Below are 18,185 nucleotides of genomic sequence, written 5' to 3' on the forward strand. Positions count from 1 at the left end.
CCATTCCTATTGATACAGGAATGACACAGCTTTAACATGAAATATCATTCCTGTTAACAAGTTTACTTTTTAAAATTAATCTCAAAGCGTTCTGATTGTTAAATTTATCAAATATTCGTAGCTTATGAAATGAAATAGTCTGTCTGACACGTAAACAAATTCACTTACAACTTGCTACAATAAGTAAATTAGAGAACTAGATAAAAAAACATAACCTGCTTTCAGTCAGTCCCAACCCAAGATGACCGTTACTGGTCCTGACGACAATGCGCCATAGAGATTTCACAGGATGGTGACTTGCTGGATCTGGAAGAAGGCTTCTGTGCTGATGCACAGAAGCCTATAGAAAGTGTGATATTTAAAAACGAAGACCAGCTGTGTGAGTTTCCTTGATCCCTATACACAGAGCAGGGCTAGCATGAATTGATTATGACAGCGTGTCAGCTGTGCCCAGAAGCAATATCCATCGTGCTGTTCATTAATTAGTCAAGTAGAGTCTTTAATTGAATGGTTCTCAAAGCATTTTCATATGGAAGAGACCACATTCCATCCGACTAACATGGAACCAAGATACACATTTGGTTGAATGGTGTGGGCTGGAATCACAATAAAAGTTAGAACAGGTCTCCATTTGTTCCCAAGAAAAACTTCACAGTTATATGGTATTGAGATCAGATCACATTCATCCTTGTTTCCTATTTTGTAGGAACAGTTGGCCCAAACTTTTTTTAATGGACAAAAACGCATATCGTAATACCCTCAGTGAACCTTTGAAGGGAGAGCATTACCTATGCCGTGGCCAGCTGGATTTCAAGACAATCCAACACATCATACTTTCAAAGCCCTTCGCAAGTTTACCAGTCACAGTCACGCTCCCACCTCCTAAGAAACCTAATTGCATTTACGTAAAACTGTATAAAGGAATTTGTATTTGTAGTAGCAAATAAATAAATAACATTAAAAAAAAACCTACCCAAATCATTTTTCCATCTCCTATAAAAATTTGTTCAAACTACCGTTCACATAATGATGGAAGTTTGAATAAAAATAGTCCTCGTTCTTCCTACAGGAAATTTGTGCACATCTATCCTGCAAACATCCTTCTTCAGTTTAAATTATTATTGTCATTATCACTAGCCATATACTGCAAGGAAGCCTGACGCTTATGCGGCACCAGCTAAAAAAAAATGCGAGTTACCCTGAGAGAGAGAGAGAGTCAGAAGTAGAAGGGAATCACCAAAAAAGAGAAGAATGATGTCCAGCTCAGGATCCAAGCCAAGTGGTGAGTATGGGTGTGCCAAGCCCATACTCACCAGATGTGAGCCCCGTCCGAGAAGAGCGAATTGTTGTTGGGTTTTAAGAGCATCAGTGACCAAGGCCATATTGCTCCTTGTATATGTCTATAAATTTCGTATGTTCTGAGATCAATTTTCTGTTTTGCTGGACGAAAAACAAGAGTTCCACGAGAAAAACCATGATACCCTCAACTGAGACCAACTCAAGCATGTTGTCAACATGCTTGAGTTGGTCTTGAGATGGGACTTGAACTCAGGTCTTTCTACCCGGGTGGGGTGGACGGCAATCCAACCAATTCTGCTACAAATGACGGCTAAGAGGAGTAATGAGTGAGACAAACACATCCCACATCAGTCGCTCAACTGTTCACTGTTCCGTAAGATCAATGATTATCGATAGATGTCTATCGTTACTCGGTGAAGGCTTACCCAGGAGAATGAAGTGTCGTAGCAGTTGAGAAGATCCAACAACCTACTTAAGTCAGTGACAGTCCAATGTGAAACCGTGTATCTGTATACTTTTAAAATGGAAGTACTGTATATTTGTATTAGAAATTTTTGATCTTAGGGAAAAAAAAAGCACTCTTTCGAATTTTGGAAAAATACTGAAGCAAAGGCAACTTCTGAAGAATAAAACGTTTGTGCAAACATGATAAATTTTCAACTACGATTGAAAAAAACATTAAGAACACGGAAGCATTTTTAAAAAGCTTTTAGAGGTGATTTTTTGGGAGGGGGAGGAGCAGTACAACGTTATGATTGTAGGTTTTCATGAACGGTGAGGTGCTGGAGTGACGCCACCGTAAGAATATTCTTAGTGGGTCGGCTGGAGCTGGTTCACATTAAATTTTCAAGAATTTTTCGAGCTGGTTGTTAAACCGACAATGGCTATAAACTGTAGAGTGGCACGCACTTTAATCCACAATGGCTAGGAGCATTTGGACAATAAGCTTGTATCATTGAAAATCCAGCTGCGGTATACTTATTTCAGCACCCCTTGTGCTTCCCCCCCCCCCCCCCGTGAAGAGATTATTCCTGGTAGCAAATTTACAGAAATATCATTTCCAACACTCATCTGAAATAAAGATAATAACATTCCTATGCTGGACGTCTGTAAAAGATTTCGCGTTTCTAGAATTGTCGCGATATTGATAAGGTCATTACCCTAAGAAGCAGCGGCTCAGGAAAAATTAAACACATTGGCATGCAAATCCATTTGTCAAATCATGGTTGAAACGCAACAATAAAATTGGCTACGGATACAAGATCTTGGCACAAAAGTCAACGAAAACATTTTGTGAGAAACAATTGGCTATATGGAAATTACAATAAAAAAATGAATATTTTATTGTTTGAAATTTTTGTATTCCGAATTGTAAATCAGTAAAACTTACAATATATTAGCATTATCATTAGCAATAGTAGGGGCATATGATGCAAGAAGGCAAGCTTATGCAGAATCAGCGAAAAAAAAAAAAACCCCCATTTCACTCCTCCATTCATTCCAAATGCCAATTTCAGAGCAATCATTGCCTCTTCTTTCCTATTAACATGTGTGAAGTCACTAAAATGCCCATTGTTCTTATCCTTACCCTGAAAAACAGTTCGGCATGATTACCATAGAACAACCTTCCTCTAAGATGCAGCTAAAATATGAAAATAAAACACTTGGCATATATATCATTCCTATGAAATGCTGCACCTAATTCTGATGTTTGTTTGTTTGCAAATGTCTGATTGCTTTTCCTGCCATACCACTTGAAATTGAAAAATCCAATTTACATATAGTATATAACAAAAACATCAACCTTTCTAGATTTTACAATGCATTGAAAATCTAGTTTATGTCTTCTGAAATTGTTAATTGACATCTAAAAAAAATTAATTAGCTTCACACACAACACAAGTATAATGAAACAACCCACGCTACACAGATACTCATGCTAATGAACATTTTTATTTTGCATTTTAGATTAGCCCACCTGATAGCCAATTCATTAAAAATAAGCTGCACCTAATCAGACAAAAAAAATAGAAATTCTCCATCGTAACATTGAGTTAGAAACTATAACAACAGGATGAGAGGCTTAGAGCCAGTGAAAGATTACTATACCTTGGCCTCACAACACACATATTTCTTTCTTTTAAATTTTTATCCAAGCAGACTTCGGACCTATGAAATTTTGCACTGAAACATTCAGAATTTATACAAGTGCAAAGATCATCATTATAGATCTCAAATTATGAACTACTCTAAGCAGCTTTCCCAAAAGAGGAGTATATTGCTACTTATTTTCAGCAGAGTATAATAGTTCAATGTCATTTCAGAAATTATGGTCTTCTCTCAAATAGTGACTAGGCACTCTAAGTATAAGAGCTAACAATCTAATCGTTTTATTAATACCAATGATTTTATTACTCCATACAGCATGTCTCTCCCCCCCCCCCAATTGAATACACCGTGAATTGTCAAACTAATAGAGTAAGCTTATCTGTGAAAAGATCTAAAGCTCCAAAACACAGCGAGGTTTAGATCTGTTAACAGGAGGGACTGCTTCTACAGGGATGGGATACACTTAAATAGAAAGGGTGCAAGAATATTTGCTGATGCTATCGAGACAGTGTTAGGTGGGTCGGAAAACTCCTATCTTGGGGAGGATACAAGGATTAATAGATTAACAGTAGCCACTGGCAGACGTGAAAGTGATTCTTGCACTGCTTCTATTAGAATGAGCAGCAGCCTGGAAAACAAGTTGCAGGGTGTTACAGAGACTGCTGGGAGTAATTGCGGTACAAGAAAACACATGGGCTGTGTTAGGGTAGCTAAGAAGAGGAACAGGGGCATGTATACTTGCATGTACACCAATCCTAGGAGTTTAGTAAATAAATTTGATGAATTTGAGATATTGCTCAAAACATCAAAGGCAGAGATATTGTTAGGATTTCAGAGACGTGGTGTCACACAGATATAAGTAATGCGGAACTGGAATTTGGGGAGTACAGTGTGTACAGGAAGGGTTATGCTATTAGTTAAGAAACACATAAAATCCAAGGAAGTAAAGCCAGTCGACATCGATGGACAGTGCAGTGTCGAGTCAGTTTGGTGACATAAGCATTGGGAGATCAAAATTGAGAGTGGAAATTATAGGCCTAATGACTCTGATGAGTATAAAAAGAACCTCTACATGGAAATAGAGTTAGCCAGTAAATCAGAGAGTCTTATAATGGGAGATTTTAATTTCCCAGATATTGACTGGAATTTGAGGGCTGATCACTCACACACTAGCAAGGCTTTTGTGGATTTATTGGATGATTGTTTTCTGCATCAGTATGTTCTGGAGGTAACTAGACGGAGTAATACTCTTGATCTGATTATCAGTAGGGATTCTTAATGCATTAAGAATCTGCAGATAAAGGAACCACTAGGTGGCAGTTATCACAGTGTGCTGAAGTGGGATTTACTCAAAGAGGTAACTACCATTAGGGGTAAAGGGAAGGGATATTGCTTTCCTAAAGGCGACTACGGTGGTCTGAGACAGTATTTAAATTCTATACGGTGGGACCAACAGCAAATTCAAAATGGGAAGCATTCAAGGAATTTATCCAGGAAGTTACTAGGCTTTACATACCAATTAAGGAATATTGTTGAAGGTTTAGGCCCAAATGGATGTCAGATGAACTAATGAGACATATGGCAGAGAAGAAAAATGCATGAGATACATATAAATTAATGGGTGACATGGAAGCCTATGATAGATATAAGCTGGTCTGTAAGAAGTCACAAAGGAGATTAGGCAGGCAAAGACAGATTATGAGAAATTCTTGGCAAAATATTGCAAAGAAAAACAACACAGTTCTTTACCTATGTAAACTCTAGAAGGAAAGCGATGAATCAGATTGGTCCACTGAATATTTATAGTTCAACTGTTGATGATCCTTCAGTCGGATAACAAACTAAATGAGTATTTTGCATCTACATTCAACCATGAGGAGTTATTCAGGGGGAATTCCAGAGGTGAGTTAAACTCTGGCAGTGAGCTAGAGTAAGCTTATCTGCGAAAAGATCTAAGCCTCCAAAACACAGTGAGGTTTAGATCTGTTAACATTTTTGTACAAAATTCAAAGAGGAAAGTGGAGGAGAAATTGTTGAAGATAAACATAAAAAAAAGTACCCTGGGTTGATGGGATCTATCCAGTTATATTAAAGGAGGCACAAAGGAAGTAAGCAAACTCTTAGCCATAATTATGAGAGCTTCGTGGGACTCATCCATGGACTGGAGATGTAACCCCAATTCACAAAGGAGGATCAAAGGGCGACACAAGTAATTATAGACCTGTTCGTTTAACTTCTGTTCCAGAAAAATTAATGGAGGCACTGGTTAAAGCAGCACTGCAGGATCATCTAGACAAGACTTCAGTTATAGCTCGTACACAGCTTGGTTTTGTTAAGGGAAAGTCTTGCCTGACCAATTTGATTGGATACTATGATGTGGTCACAAAGGAACTGTGAGAGCTTCCTTGAACTCAGGGGAGGTACCCATAGACTGGAAATGTGCAAATGTGACCCCAATTCACAAAGGAGGATCAAAGGCTGACACAAGTAATTATAGACCTGTGAGCTTAACTTCTCTTCCAGGAAAATTAATGGAGGCACTGGTTAAAGAAGCACTGCAGGATCATTTAGACAAGACTTCAGTTATAGCTCGGACACAGCATGGTTTTGTTAAGGGGAAGTCTTGCCTGACCAATTTGATTGGATATTATGATGCAGTCACAAAAGAACTGGATGCAGGGAATAGCTTTGATATTATATACTTGGATCTTAGAAAGGCTTTTGATACTGTTGCACATGGAAGACTGCTACACAAATTGGAGCAGTGTGACATTGGAGGCAAATTGCTGCTATGGATAAAGGGGTGGTTGAGGGGGAGAAGACAGAGAGTGGTAATCAATGGGCACTGCTCATCGTAGACTAATATTATTAGTGGAGTCCCTCAGGGCTCAGTGTTGGGTCCATTATTGTTTTCTGTATTTATAAATGATATTGATGATGGTATATCAAACTTAATGTCCAAGTTTGCAGACGATACAAAGGTTGGCAGTGTTGTCAAGGACACTACTGACACTATGCTGCTGCAACAGGATCTGTAAAGGTTGAGCAGATGGGCTGAGAGGTGGCAAATGAAGTTTAACATTGACAAATGTAAAGTACTACACATGGGAAACAGCAACCCCAGAGCAACGTATCAACTCTGTGGTACTACACTGACAGTGGTAGAGAAAGAAAGGGACTTGGGGGTGGTTGTGCACGCAGATTTGAAGTTCTCTGAGCAGTGCAGACGGGCTGCAAGAGTAGCTCATGGAGTATTGTCAATGATATACAGGAATTTTTCCAGCAGGGATAAGGAGGTGATTATTCCCTTGTATAAGGCAATGGTCAGGCCACACCTAGAGTACTGTATACAGGTCTGGAGGCCTCATTTCAAGAAGGATGTAGAGCTGCTGGAACGAGTACAGAGAAGGGCAACAAGATTAGTGAATGGAACAAAGGGGTGCTCTTACGAAGAAAGGCTTAAATTTTGCAAATTACGGTGTCTGGAGACTAGGCACCAGAGAGGTGATCTGATAGAGGTGTATAAAGCCTTGAATGGTTTGAGCATGCTCAATGCTGATGGGATTCTTCCTCTAGCTCAGAATAATCACCTGAGAGGGCATAAATTCAAATTGAGGAAAGACAGATGTAGGATAGACGTGTGGAAATTTGCCTTTAGCCAGCGGGTGGTTGGTTGGTGGAACAGACTTCCATCCCTTATGGTGAAGGTTGATAGCCTAAATAAGTTTAAGGCTCAGCTGGACAGGTATTTTGAACGAACAGAGGGGTGAAGTGGAAGTGGGTTTTTTTTTTTTTTTTGGCTGATGCTGCATAAGCTTGCTTTCTTGCATCAAATGCCTCTACTAATGCTAAACTGATGCAGGGAATAACTTTGATATCAAATATTTGGATCTTAGCAAGACTTTTGATACTGTTGCACATGGAAGACTGCTGAACAAATTGGAGCAGTGTGGCATTGGGCAATTTGCTGCTATGGATAAAGGGATGGTTGAGTGGGAGAAGGCAGAGTGGTAACCAATAGACACTGCTCATCGTGGACTAATGTTATTAGTGGAGTCCCTTAGGGTTCAGTGTTAGGTCCATTGTTGTTTTCTGCCTTAATAAATGATATTGATATTGATATTGATAAAGCTTAATGTCCAAGTTTGAAGACGAAGAGAAGGATGGAGAAGGTTGGCAGGGTTATTAAGGACACTGATGACAGTACGCTGCTGCAACAGGATCTAGAAAAGTGAGCACATGGGCTGAGAGGTGGCAAATAAATTTTAACATAGCAAATGTAAAGTACTACATATGGGAAGCAATAACCCCAAAGTGACGTATCAACTCTGCGGTACTTCACTGACAGTGGTAGAGAACAAAAAGGACCTGCGGGTTATTATGCAGGCAGATATGAAGTTTTCTGAGCAATGCAGACAGTCTGCAAGAGTCTGGCACTAAAGATCATAATAGTAGAGCAGGTCCGGCTCCACGTGCCGGGGACGGGCATCACTTAGCAGCTGTGGATGACAGCTGCTTCCTGATGGCAAAGTGACCTGACATTAACAACACACTATACACACAAACACTTCTTTAATACAATTTTAACCTTTCCTATACAAAATTCAGTTATTAGTTTTAGATCATTGTTCAAAATTGAATCCATCTCAAAATTTTCTTCTTTTGAATATTCTATTTCTTAGCTATAATTCAGGCCCACTTTACAGTTTTTCTGTTAAAATGTTTTAGGTGAAGATGGGCACATGCCTAGGTACCACCCCGACACCACACACACACACACACACACACACACACACACACACACACACACACACACACACACACACACACACACACACACACACACACACACACACACACACACACACACACACACACACACACACACACACACACACACACACACACACACACACACACACACACACACACACACACACACACACACACACACACACACACACACACACACACACACAGTCTGCAAGAGTGTCTGCGTGGGTAGCACAGTGGTACCGCCACCGTCCTCCCCACACCGGGTGGAAAAGGCCCGGGTTCGAATCCCGTCGATGACGGGAGGAACTTTAGTGGGCTTTTTTCACTCCGTGGCTGAGTTAGTCGGTCTCAGGCGTAGATAGCAAGGTTTTTTCCCTCAGAAACAGTGGTTTTTTCGTCCAGTAAAACAGGCAAATCGACCAGAGAACACATGCAATTTACAGACACGAATACAGGTTAATGTAATTTCATTTACGGGTAACCCTAATACAGTAATTTTTTTTTAAAGTCTGCAAGAGTAGGACTCGGTGGATAGCTTTAAAGTGCTAAAGTCATGTTAAAATGTGCTCCCGTGTTTTGGATTTATTTGTGCGTTTTTAATAGCCCCTGAATTGAGAAAATAGGTGTCAGTCAAAATATTAAGTGTGGTGAGTTTAAGTGTTAAGTTTTGGTGGTCGGGGTTGTATTTTTGGCAAGATATACTCGATTTTATTTTTTACAGGTTTCCAGATTGTCTTTCCTATAGTAATACACAGTCCCATAGAGTTAACATTATTCATATAGCATTGTGAAATTTCCCATAGGATTAACATTGCCCCATAGACTTTATAAGGGACAATATGGCTACCTAGATATAAACTTTGTTTGTGTATCCAGGGATATCTCACAACAAGCCTAGCGACATCAATTTGTGATATTTGCCTAATATTAACTGAATTATATTGGAAAATATTTGAATATCTAATGATTTTCTATGGAGAAACATTTTCCCATAAGTTAACATTGGATTTACTGTGGGCTGGTGTTGGGCTATAATTGTGAAAGATTTTAATAATTAATATCTTCTTACCTATTAGGATTGAGGTACTCATCCTTGGTGGGTGAATCTTAAGGAGATTAATTATTTTCTAAGATTTTTTCCAGCCCCATCTGGTGATTAGGAGCTGAGATACAGAAACTGAGTTTAGTGAAAATCAAAACTTTAATGCAGATTTTCATCCATTACATAACATAGGAAAAATATATATATATTGAATTTGATTTTTTCTTTAGAAGTGAGGTAAGTGTAAGTAATAACAGGACAGTCAAGAAGAAGAGGATTTCATAAATAAAGATATTTTATTACAGGAAGAAGAGGATAACCCTGGCACTAGCATGCCGTGACGGGACTAATTGTATGTCTATCATTGCTGCAATTAAAGATATTTAGCATTAGCATTAGCATTAGCATTAGTAGAGGCATATGATGCAAGAAAGCAAGCTTATTCAGCATCAGCCAAAAAAAAAAAAAAAAAAAAAAAACCCAACCACTACTCCCATTTCACCCCACCGTTCGTTCGAAATACCTGTCCAGCTGAGCCTTAAATTTGTTTAGGCTATCAACTTCAACAACAAGCGATGGGAGTCTATTCCACAAACCAACTGCCCGCTGGCTAAAGGCAAATTTCCGCACATCTATCCGACATCCGTCCTTCCTCAATTTGAATTTATGCCCTCTCAGGTGATTATTCTGAGCAAGAGGAAGAATCCCATCGGCATTGAGCATGCTCAAGCCATTCAAAGCCTTATACACCTCTATCAGATCACCTCGCCGATGCCTAGGCTCCAGGCTCTGTAATTTGCAAAACTTAAGCCTTTCTTCGTAAGAGCAACCCTTTGTTCCATTCACTAATCTTGTTGCCCTTCTCTGTACTCGTTCCAGCAGCTCTACATCCTTCTTGAAATGAGGCCTCCAGACCTGTGTGGCCTGACCATTGCCTTATACAAGGGAATAATCACCTACTTATCCCTGCTAGAAAAAATCCTGTATATCATTGACAAGACACCATGAGCTACTCTTGCAGCTCGTCTGCACTGCTCAGAGAACTTCATATCTGCCTGCACAATTACCCCCAGGTCCTTTTCATTCTCTACCACTGTCAGCATAGTGCCACAGAGTTGATACGTTGATCTGGGGTTACTGTTTCCCATATGTAGTACTTTACATTTGTCAATGTTAAACTTCATTTGCCACCTCTCAGCCCATCTGCTCAACCTTTCCAGATCCTGTTGCAGCAGCATAGTATCAGTAGTGTCCTTAACAACCCTGCCAACCTTGGTATCGTCTCCAAACTTGGACATTAAGCCTGATACACCATCATCAATATCATTTATAAATACAGAAAACAACAATGGACCCAACACTGAACCCTGAGGAACTCCACTAATAACATTAGTCCACGTTGAGCAGTGTCCATTGATTACCACTCTCTGTCTTCTGCCACTCAACCATCCCTTTATCCATAGCAGCAATTTGCCTCCAATGCCACACTTCTCCAATTTGTGCAGCAGTCTTCCATGCGCAACAGTATCAAAAGCCTTTCTAAGATCCAAATATATAATATCAAAGTTATTCCCTGCATCCAGTTCTTTTGTGACTACATCATAGTATCCAATCAAATTGGTCAGACAAGACCTGCCCTTAACAAAACCATGCTGTGTCTGAGCTATAACTGAATTCTTGTCCAGATGATCCTGCAGTGCTTCTTTAACCAGTGTCTCCATTAATTTTCCTGGAACCGAAGTTAAACTAACAGGTCTATAATTACTTGTGTCAGCCTTTGATCCTCCTTTGTGAATTGGGGTTACATTTGCACATCTCCAGTCCATGGGTACCTCCCCTGAGTCCAAAGAAGCTCTCATAATTATGGCTAGGGGTTTGCTTACTTCCTTTGCTGCCTCCTTTAATATAACTGGATAGATCCCATCCACCCCGGGTGCCTTTTTTATGTTTATCCTCAACAATCTCTCCTCCACTTTCCTCTCAGTTATTACAAAATCATCTAGCTCACTGTCAATGTCTACTTTACCTACGACATTCCCCTTCCTGAATAACTCCTCATGTGTGAATGTAGATGCAAAATACTCGTTTAGATTGTTAGCCACCTGAGCTGGATCCTCAACTGTTGAACCATCAACATCCAGTGGACCAATCTGATTCATCCCTTTCCTTCTTGAGTTTAAATAGGTAAAGAACTCTTTTCTGTTTTTCTTTGCATCCTTTGCCAAGGATTTCTCATAATCTGCCTTTGCCTGCTTAATCTCCTTTGTGACTTGGTTACAGACCAACTTATATCTATCATAGGCTTCCATGTCACCCATTAATTTGTATGTATCCCATGCATTTTTCTTCTCTGCCATATGTCTCATTAGTTCATCTGACAACCATTTAGGCCTGAATCTTGAACAATATTTCTTGGTTGGTATGTAAAGCCTGGTAGCTTCCAAGATTAGTTCCTTGAATGCTTCCCATTTTGAATTTGCTGTTGGTAACATCATCAGTTGGTCCCACTGTATAGAATTTAAATACTGTCTCAGACCATCATAGTCGCCTTTACGAAAGCAAAAACCCTTCCCTTTACCTCTGATGGTAGTTACCTCCTTGAGTAAATCCCACTTCAGCACACTGTGATCACTGCCACCCAGTGGTTCCTTTATCTGCAGATTCCTAATGCATGAAGAATCACTACTGATAATCAGATCAAGAGTATTCTCCCTCTAGTTGCCTCCCGAACGTGCTGGTGTAGAAAACAATCATCCAATAAATCCACAAAAGCCTTGCTAGTGTGTGAGTGACCAGCCCCCAAATTCCTGTCAATATCTGGGAAATTAAAGTCCCCCATTATAAGACTCTCTGATTTACTGGCCCTTTCTATTTCCCTGTACAGTATCTTATTATACTCATCAGAGTCATTAGGCCTATAGCACACTCCTACTCTCAATTTTGATCTCCCAATGCTTATGTCACACCAAACTGACTCGACACTGCACTGTCCATCAATGTCGACTGGCTTCACTTCCTTGGATTTTATGTGTTTTTTAACTAATAGCATAACCCCTCCTCCCCTCCTGTCCTGTCTATCCTTTCTATACACATTGTACTCCCCAAATTCCAGTTCTGCATTCCTTATATCTGTGTGACACCACGTCTCTGAAATCCCAATAATATCTGCCTTTGATGTTTTGAGCAATACCTCAAATTCATCAAATTTATTTACTAAACTCCTAGCATTGGTGTACACGCAAGTATACATGCACCTGTTTCTATTCTTAGCTACCCTAACACAACCCATGTTAGAACTTAAGGAAAATTTTTGGTACTGTTTTCTTTAAATTTAAACACATTATGGACACAGAATTTAATAGAGAGACTGTACGGGATTCGGATGCAGAGGGGGTCTTCTCGGGTGAGTCTGGGGATAAACCAGAACCCCCTAAGAAACATAAGTGTAAAAATGCAGTCAAATCGCTTAAGGGAAATTCTAAGGGTGATAAGAGTAAGAACAAACGCAAAAAATTTGTTTCTACTGAAAAGGATCAAAGTAAAAATGATTCTGAGGGAGGTACCTCTTCTGACTCGGAGTCATCTTTGATTAAATCTCCTGAGGTGTTTAAAACATTAAAAGGTCGTAAGGTTCCCTTGACTCCTAGGGTTGTGGTTCATGGAGACAAAGATAAAAATAGTAATACAGACAGAGACAATGTGGTTTGCCCCCCGAAGCTTCTTGTGGAATCATCCGCTTCAGTGGAGCTTGAGGAGGTTGCAGTGTGTGCTTCTTTGAAATCGCCTGCATCTGAAAAGAATCGGGGTGTGGGAGCGAATCAGAGATGGGAATCGATATTGAGTTCCCCATTTGATGATGATCTTGTTTCATGACAGGTTTTGGAGGTCTTGGGAATATGTTCCGCGGTATCTAAAGTTAAAAAGCTCTCACAGATTTTTTTGTTTTCTGAATCCTGTGGGGTCACGGGAGCTGCTTCTAGTCGTATCTTGGGTTTCTGGGCGGACTTGGAGGCTGTGACCACCACTTTACTTGTAGATAATGAACGTTTGAAGGTTCGCTCTGCGGAGCTTGAGATTCGTGTTGATCTTTTTAACAATTTGGTGAAGACGCAAACTGTGGCTGGAAGTTTGAATCCTAGGTATAAAACGTTTGAAGGCTGTTGGAGGTGGTTTGTCTGTGGCGGATGAACAGGTTTTGTTGAAGACAGCAGGGGATCGTGAGAGTACTCGCGGACCTGCTCGTAGAATTCCTGAATCTCAGTCTGATCCTAATAATATTGTTATTTTTCGTCCAACCGAGGGTTCTGAGATTGACTCGAGTCAGAGCGTAAAATCGACAGTGACTAAGGAGATTAAAAAAGAATATAAAAACATGAAAATTAAAAGTACAAATTTGTATTCGTCTCTTGCGAAATAAAGCAGTACTTTTGGAGACAACTTGCCAAGAAGATGTAAGTAAGATAACTGAGAATTTAACTTTTAAACATGCAGGTTTGTCGGTTGAGAAACCAAAATTTTCCAATCCAACTGTCTTAATTTATTGAGTTCCCAAGGACTTTACTAAACAGGATGTTTTGAAGGATTTGTATTACAAAAACTTTCAGGATTATAATGTCACTCAGGAGGAGGTTAATCAAGAAGTTTCCTTTCGGTTTAGTTCGGGCTCTGGAACTAATGTCATAAACTGGATCATTGGATTCAGCCCACGTCTTTATAAATGTTTGTTTGAGAACAACAGAATCTTTTTGGGCTTTGGATCACACCGTTTTAGAAAATTTACTGTGGTTGGGAAGTGTTTTCGCTGCCTTGGCTATGGTCACTCTTCGCAGAATTGTTCACATAATGCAGTGACATGTGGCCACTGTGCTAATAGTGGTCATATTTATGCCGTGTCCCAACAAGGATAGTCCCCCTAAATGTATCAACTGTAAAAGGAGAGGTAGAGGATATGATCACTCAGTGCGAGATAGTAAATGTCCAGAATACAAATTTGTATATCAGAGTTGTAGAGATGACAGACAGAAGAACATATAATGAGTAGTAATAATTATTTGCAATCTAACACAGAGATCTTAAATTATCGTAAAGGTTTAAAAGTTTTACAGATAAATGGACAGCGGTCTCGTGCTGTAGCTGACGAAATTCGAGTTGCAGCTTTTGAGGGTAATTTTGATTTAGTGTGCATACAGGAGCCTTATTATACGGCCCAAGTGGGAGGACTTGTATATAAGGTTGTGGGATATCCGTCATCATGCAGAGTTCTTGCTACTTCGGATGCTCCTCCAAAGTCAGCAATTGTAGTTCTAAATCGGGATATTGTGTTGACTGTTATTACTAGTGAATGTTCTGCAGATATAGTATGTACAATTGTGGCGTTGAGGGACTTTTCTTTTTGTTTGATCTCTGCGTATTGTTCTCCTCTGGCAGATAACTTTCTGGTTTGTTTGTATCGTCTGGAAAGGATTTGCTCGAGATATGCTGAAGGTGGATTGGTATTGACTGCGGATTTGAATGCTAAATCTCATTTTTGGCATAGCGGTGTAGTTGATTCTCTTGGATCTCTTTTGGAAGATTTGATCCTATCACATAATTTAAGCGTACAGAATTTGCCTGATAAGCCTTTTACATTCTCTACCTGTCATGGACAGTCTAATATAGATACAACTATTGTTTCTTCCGGGTATGCTGAGAGAATATTGAATTGGGACGTGCATTCTGATCTGGTAAACAGCGATCATAACGCTATTACTTTTTGTATTGCTCCTAACCCTGTGCAGAGGGATTTTGGAATTGGTAATTTGAGAAGATTTTCTATGAAAAGAGTTAAATGGGATAAATTCGGTAATTATTTAAAATCAGTATATAATGATGATTTTGTATTATCTTTAAATAACTTGAATGCGGATGAGTTGGTAGCTCATGTTGAATACCATTTATTTCAAGCTATGCTACATAGTGCTAAAAGAAAACAGTCTAAAGTGGTCCCGGTGCCTTGGTGGTCAGTAGAATTGTCTGCTTCGAGGTCTAGGGTGATGAGGGCTAGAAAAATGTTGCAGCGAGGCAGGCATTTGTCTGGACAGGATGTAGAGTTGCTTGCTGAGAGTTATCATTCTTTAAGACGACAGTATCATTAGCATTAGCATTAGCATTAGTAGAGGCATTTGATGCAAGAAAGCAAGCTTATGCAGCATCAGCCAAAAAAAAAAAACCCACTTCCACTTCACCCCTCCGTTCGTTCAAAATACCTGTCCAGCTGAGCCTTAAACTTATTTAGGCTATCAACCTCCACCACAAGGGATGGAAGTCTGTTCCACCAACCAACCACCCGCTGGCTAAAGGCAAATTTCCGCACGTCTATCCTACATCTATCTTTCCTCAATTTGAATTTATGCCCTCTCAGGTGATTTTTCTGAGCTAGAGGAAGAATCCCATCAGCATTGAGCATGCTTAAACCATTCAAGGCTTTATACACCTCTATCAGATCACCTCACTGGTGCCTAGTCTCCAGACACTGTAATTTACAAAACTTAAGCCTTTCTTCGTAAGAGCACCCCTTTGTTCCATTCACTAATCTTGTTGCCCTTCTCTGTACTTGTTCCAGCAGCTCTACATCCTTCTTGAAATGAGGCCTCCAGACCTGTATACACCAGGTGTGGCCTGACCATCGCCTTATACAATGGAATAATCACCTCCTTATCCCTGCTGGAAAAATTCCTGTATATCATTGACAATACTCCATCAGCTACTCTTGCAGCCCGTCTGCACTGCTCAGAGAACTTCATATCTGCCTGCACAACCACCCCCAAGTCCCTTTCATTCTCTACCACTGTCAGTGTAGTACCACAGAGTTGATACGTTGCTCTGGGGTTGCTGTTTCCCATGTGTAGTACTTTACATTTGTCAATGTTAAACTTCATTTGCCACCTCTCAGCCCATCTGCTCAACCTTTCCAGATCCTGTTGCAGTAGCATAGTGTCAGTAGTGTCCTTGACAACCCTGCCAACCTTTGTATCGTCTGCAAACTTGGACATTAAGCCCGATATACCATCATCAATATCATTTATAAATACAGAAAACAATAATGGACCGAACACTGAGCCCTGAGGGACTCCACTAATAACATCAGTCCACGATGAGCAGTGTCCATTGATTACCACTCTCTGTCTTCTCCCCCTCAACCACCCCTTTATCCATAGCAGCAATTTGCCTCCAATGTCACACTTCTCCAATTTGTGTAGCAGTCTTCCATGTGCAACAGTATCAAAAGCCTTTCTAAGATCCAAGTATATAATATCAAAGTTATTCCCTGCATCCAGTTCCTTTGTGACTGCATCATAGTATCCAATCAAGTTGGTCAGGCAAGACTTCCCCTTAACAAAACCATGCTGTGTCTGAGCTATAACTGAAGTCTTGTCTAAATGATCCTGCAGTGCTTCTTTAACCAGTGCCTCCATTAATTTTCCTGGAACAGCAGTTAAGCTCACAGGTCTATAATTACTTGTGTCAGCCTTTGATCCTCCTTTGTGAATTGGGGTCACATTTGCACATTTCCAGTTTATGGGTACCTCCCCTGAGTCCAAGGAAGCTCTCATAATTATGGCTAAGGGTTTGCTTACTTCCTTTGCTGCCTCCTTTAATATAACTGGATAGATCCCATCCACCCCGGGTGCCTTTCTTGTGTTTATCTTCAACAGTTTCTCCTCCACTTTACTCCCAGTTATTTCAAGATTCTGTAGCTTACTGCTAGAGTTGAATACACCTCTGGCATTCCCCTCGCTGAATAATTCCTCATGTGTGAATGTCGATGCAAAATATTCATTTAGTTTGTTAGCTACCTGAGCAGGATCATCAACACTTGACCCATCAACATCAAGTGGACCAATCTGATTCATCCCCTTCCTTCTAGAGTTTACATAAGTAAAGAACTCTTTGCTGTTTTTCTTTGCATCCCTTGTCAAGGATTTCTCGTAATCTGCCTTCGCCTGCCTAACCTCCTTTGTAACTTGGTTGCATATCAACTTGTATCTATCATAGGCTTCTGTGTCATGTGTTAATTTGTATGTATCCCATGCATTTTTCTTCTCTGCCATATGCCTCATTAGTTCATCTGACATCCATTTTGGCCTAAACCTTGAACAATATTTCTTAGTTGGTATGTAAAGCCTAGTAGCTTCCAAGATAAGTTCTTTGAATGCTTCCCATTTTGAATTTTCTGTTGGTAACATCATCAGTTGGTCCCACTGTATAGAATTTAAATACTGTCTCAGTCCATCGTAGTCGCCTTTACGGAAGCAATAACCCTTCCCTTTACCCCTAATGGTAGTTACCTCTTTGAGTAAATCCCACTTCAGCACACTGTGATCACTGCCACCTAGTGGTTCATTTATCTGCAGATTCTTAATGCATGAAGAATCACTGCTGATAATCAAATCAAGAGTATTACTCCCTCTAGTTGCCTCCCGAACATGCTGATGTAGAAAACAATCATCCAATAAATCCACAAAAGCCCTGCTAGTGTGTGAGTAACCAGCCCCCAAATTCCAGTCAATATCTGGGAAATTAAAATCTCCCATTATAAGACTCTCTGATTTACTGGCCCACTCTATTTCCCTGTACAGTTCCTTATTATACTCATCAGAGTCATTAGGCCTATAGCACACTCCTACTCTCAATTTTGATCTCCCAATCATAGAGAAATTGCTCGCGCCAAGATGGAATGCTGGCAGAAATTGATAAAGGAGGTGGGTAATTCGGACCCTTGGGGTCTGATTTACAGATTATCACGGGATAAGTTAGTACATGGTGAAATCTACAATACCGTGGTGACTCACGGGGAAGAGACTGATGATTGGTATACTACTGTTCAGCGGATAGTTGGGGAGCTTTTTCCTGAAGATGAGCCAGAGTTTGATACAGATGATCAGGCTAGAATACGTCGGAATAATTTGGAAAATGATGG

The sequence above is a fragment of the Mastigoproctus giganteus genome, chromosome 13 (genome assembly GCF_048544385.1).
Source record: "Mastigoproctus giganteus isolate SK-2022 chromosome 13, ASM4854438v1, whole genome shotgun sequence".
Lineage (NCBI taxonomy): Eukaryota > Metazoa > Arthropoda > Arachnida > Uropygi > Thelyphonidae > Mastigoproctus > Mastigoproctus giganteus.